The sequence below is a fragment of the Macrobrachium nipponense genome, chromosome 20, assembly GCF_015104395.2.
Source record: "Macrobrachium nipponense isolate FS-2020 chromosome 20, ASM1510439v2, whole genome shotgun sequence".
NCBI lineage: Eukaryota > Metazoa > Arthropoda > Malacostraca > Decapoda > Palaemonidae > Macrobrachium > Macrobrachium nipponense.
This window is the reverse complement of record NC_061089.1, coordinates 78,336,491-78,341,490: the sequence shown is the minus strand read 5'-3', so window position 1 is coordinate 78,341,490 and position 5,000 is coordinate 78,336,491.

Below are 5,000 nucleotides of genomic sequence, written 5' to 3'. Positions count from 1 at the left end.
ACCTCCTCCACACAACTGTACCTGACTAACTTTTATTTGTCATTCTGTCTCTTGCCTTCTCGGCACAAGGTTGGTTAGCGGTCTTTGGTCTTTTTATTTTTAATTTTTTTTTGTTTTCGTTTCTGTATGTTTTTTAATTGTGTTGTAATTTACAAATGTTGAATTTTAGAGTAATTTTTAAAGTAATTTTTTAAGTAATTTTAAATTAATTGTATTTATTGTTTAACAGATTCCCTGAAGATGTAATAATGATATTACGAAACGTAGGAAATAAAGAATTGTAATGAATTGCAACGTTTCTAATAGTCCACCTTCATGCTGATATATTATATATATATATATATATATATATAATATATATATATATATATATATATATATATAATATATATATTATTATATATATATGTATATGTATATATATATCTTATATATATATATATATATAATTATATATATAGTATATTATATAATCTATTATACATTTAATTAATATCTTAATAATAACACCCCTCCAGTGATAAAAATATTTCCTCCATTTAATTAATAACTCCACGCAAAAACAAAAAATCATCCCCCCCCAAAAGAAAATTTTGTTAAGTCATAACTCCCCACGACACTACCCGAATTATATAAACCCCAATGTCATCTATTCGGCTCGTGAAACCCCAAAAATTCAGCCCCAAATTCTACACACAGGAATAATCACATGTTTATCATCACGTTTCTCAGCTAAAACAAAAATTTACCATATTTCAACCACTTCCCACGTAAAATATTTAATCCCCACCCGAAATTCTTACGACCTGCCAAAACGCCTCAGATTTGCGCATAAATAAGAAAAAAAAAGTAGAAGGAAATAAAAGATCGCAAAAAAAAACGTAAAAGCATTCCGCCACCAAATTGCAAAATACAGACAACAAGAAAAAAAGAAAAAAATGCAATTGTGCGACAATATATTAATCACCACAACCTATTTTTTTTTTATTTCGAGATATGTGTTAACCTCGACCGACCTGTTTTTTCCTCTAAGACTACAAAACTTTTTCCAATTTTCTCTTCAATGACTTTAAAAGGATCTTCAAACTTCGGGCCTAATTTGTAATTTAGTTCATTTCTCACGTTAAGTTTTAAAAATACCTTGTCTCCGACATTAATCTTGGGATCAGATGTTTTACTATTACTCTTCTGTACCATATCTCTGGGTGTGTATTCGAGATTACGACTGAAACAAGCATGTCTCTCTCTCGCTGTGGATACCAACGCTTCGATCGTATCCTCCCCATGATGAGGTATAGTTAGCAAATCAAATGTGCCTCGTGCTGGACAACCAAACAAAGCTTCAAATGGGGACATTTTAATGGAATCACTAACCATAGTGTTAATACTATGTCTAACAACATTAACATATCTGTCCCAATTCTTATCATTACCACCTACAGTTTTCCTGAGAGCCTCGAGCACTTTCCTGTTTGCTCGTTCGCACAACCCATTAGCCTCGGGTCTGTATGGAATAATTGTTACTTTCTGTATCCCCATGATTTCAGCTAAACATTCCAAGGTTTTGTTCACAAATTCCCTCCCATTGTCGGTTAATAGAACTTCGAGTGAGCCATATCTGCAAATGATACCATTGAAAAATGCTATGGCTACTTCTTCTGCCGTTTTATGCTTAAGTGGGAAAATTTTTACTATCCTTGTATGTTCATCTATTAACACTAACAAGTACTAGTTCGCATACCTAGACTCACAAAAACTCACCAGGATATCCATATGTATTCTCTGAAAAGGTCTACTCAGTATAGGATACGATCCTAATTTGCATGAAGTTGTCCTTGCAGGCTAACATGCATTGCACACCGTACAATTCCTTACAAAATTTTCCACATCCTTCCCCATGTTTTTCCAAATGTATTTAGCACGAACCTCATCATACGTTTTTTCTATTCCCAAGTATGGACTACCGAACCTGCAATGAACTATATCCAAAACCCCTAGAATTAGGACCTATCGTATTACGATCTGTGTCGTATCTCCTTTATTTTCACTGGTTCTCAAATTATATTTAATTTTCCTAACCAATATATTACCTTCTTACTCCAAACCTGAAAGCGGCAACTTATAACGTTTCATAACTAATTTCCCTCTTAGAAACGCTTTTGCATCTGCTAAAATCTCGTCTTCATCTTGCCTTTGCTCTATGAGAGGTATATCCCATTGTATGGCCTCGCTAGTGACTTGCGCGACTTGGAAACCTTCCGTGCCATGAAGACTCCTGCTGAGAGCATCAGCAACTACGTTAAATTTGCCCTCTATATATTTGAGCTTTGCATCAAAATCTCTGATAGTTAAAAACCATAGAGCTCTTTTAGGCGACAAATTGGGTTTATTAAAAAGATCCAGTAATGGCTTGTGGTCTGTAAGAACTTCTACTTTATTCCCCATCAGTAACATTTTAAAATGACCTAAGCTCGACACTATTGCAAAGGCTTTTTTATCTATGGTGGCCATGGACTTCTCGTTGCTGCCCTTTGTCCTGAACTTCCTGTTATAAAAAGCTATAGGATGGAATTTCCCATCGAACTTTTGCATAAGGCAAGCACCTATACATTCCTGGCTTGCATCAGTCACTAATGCAAAAGGTTCGCTAAAATCTGGAAACTTTAAAACAGGGGGATTCATTAGCGCGTCCTTGAGTTTTTGAAAACTCTTTGCCTGGGGTTCATTCCATTGAAATTGAACGTCTTCCCACAATACATCAGTTAGGGGAGCTGCTATATAAGAGAACCCTTTCACAAACCTCCTGAAGAAACCGGCGATACCCCAGGAATGACTTAATCTCTTTCTTTGATCTGGGGGTGCGAAAATTCGCTATTGCTTTGACTTTATCGTCATTTACTCTAACCCTTTCCTTAGATATGACGTGACCTAGATATGTGATCTGCTTTTCCAAGAACGAGCACTTGGCTAGCTTAATTTTAAACCCCGCTAATCTAAGCCTCCTAAATACTTCTGTAAACACTTCCCGGTGTTGCGCGATCGTGTCTTTTGCGACCAGGATGTCATCCATATACACAAAAACATTTTTGCCCAATAACCCGTGCAAAACTGTGTTCACCAACTTGGTAAAGGTCATCGGACTGCCCGATAAACTGAAAGGCATTTGCGCAAATTCAGTGTCCCTTGGGCACTGAAAAAGCTGTATATTCCTTGCTACGCTCACTAAGAGGGGCCTGTAAGAATCCCTGTGCCAAATTAATTGAGCTATAAATATTCCCCTGATTTCAACAAAAAGATCTGGTATACACGCGACTGGGTAGCGGTCAGGGATCGTCTTCTCGTTTAAACATCTAAAATCAATGCATACACGGACAGAACCATCTTTATTAGGCACAGCTAACAAGGGAAAGTTGTAAGGAGACACGCTAGGTCTAATGATTCCTTCTTCTTCCCATCTATTAACCTCTTTCTCTACCTGTTCTCTGATTTTGAAAGGTATGCGATATGCAGGAATATAAATGTTTGGTGCCACTCTCCAAATTTACCTTATGCTCTAACACATTAGTCAACACCAATTTATCCCTTTGTAAGGCTACCGTATCCCCAAATTCTGCCAAGAGCCCGCTTATCGCTTCAACGTTTTTGCTATAATCCGCATTAACTAAATGTTCTCTAAATATTCGTTTCCTCGATTGCATTTCTACCTCCGAAAACTCAGGTTTCCCCTCTATGATAGCCACTGAACCAGTATCACAACTCCAATCTTGGAAATCCAATATATATGTATTCTTCTGGTATCTCCTAACTGTATCATTACAGTTTAGCAACTCTAACCACGTAAACCCATCCTTGGATACACTGTTCACCGATACCGTGCTAACAACCCCTCTAGGCGTCTCGCTATTTTCAATAACACACATATCTGTGGGTTTTCTTATTTCCTTCAATTTAACTTTTACCATAGTCTTCGAACTAGGTAGTAACATAATATCTTTGGATAAAACACCTCTATATTTGTGGTTAGTACCTCCCTCTCCACCACCCCATACACATTACCATCCCCAGTATCATACCTAGCATTGTTAGTATCAGAAATAACATCAATATTAGTATCAACATCACCATCCAAAGTATCATCACCACCATTGTTATCAGTAACGTGGGTTTTAATATTATCTTTCTCCATAACACTCGTATCACCGCCATTAATATCAACGAGCACATCTTCTCTTTCAATAACCTCCATGTCCTCCATTCTATTCACGTCCTCATAAGGAAAAAAAACAAAAATTTTGCCGATCCCTTTGCCCTCTGGTTTGACCTACCTGGGAAGTTCTCCCATTATAATTACCAGAACCTTGAGGTGTAGGCCTCGCATCTCTCCATATCTGAGACGGACAAGACTGCCAAAAATGATCGATACTCTTACACATTCCACAATATTTAACCCTACACAATTTCTTTGGATGCCCTGGTTTATTGCAGTTGAAACAGCGCAACTGCTGTTGCTTTTGATCAATCGATCTTTTGTTATATTCAAATTTTGCACACAGGCGGGTAGGAGAAAATTCTGTGTCTCTTTGCACTCTATCCCTCAAGCCTGTCCCATTAAAAATTGTGCTATCTACAGTGGGACATTTAGACATATGTTTCTCAATTTGGGCATAAAGGAATTTTTTGTCTGAAGTATGTTCAATCTTTTCATCAAAGCTATTCACTATCGCATCCGGTACATCGTGCAAGAGCAGGGAAAAATAGACCAGTTTATGAATGTTCTCAAGAGAGACATTACTCCCTGTAACCCATTTAGATGTTTTCAATACCCAATGAGCCACTGCGTCAAAAAGTTTTGAACTATGTTCTACGAGGCTATTAGTGCCCTTCCGTAGTTTATAAAGACCCCGAAGATCCCTCACCATATCTCCGTGTTCCTTTGAGCCATAAGCTGTTTTCAAAAATGCTTGCAAATCCATCCAGGTACACATTTTGTAAATTGGAAA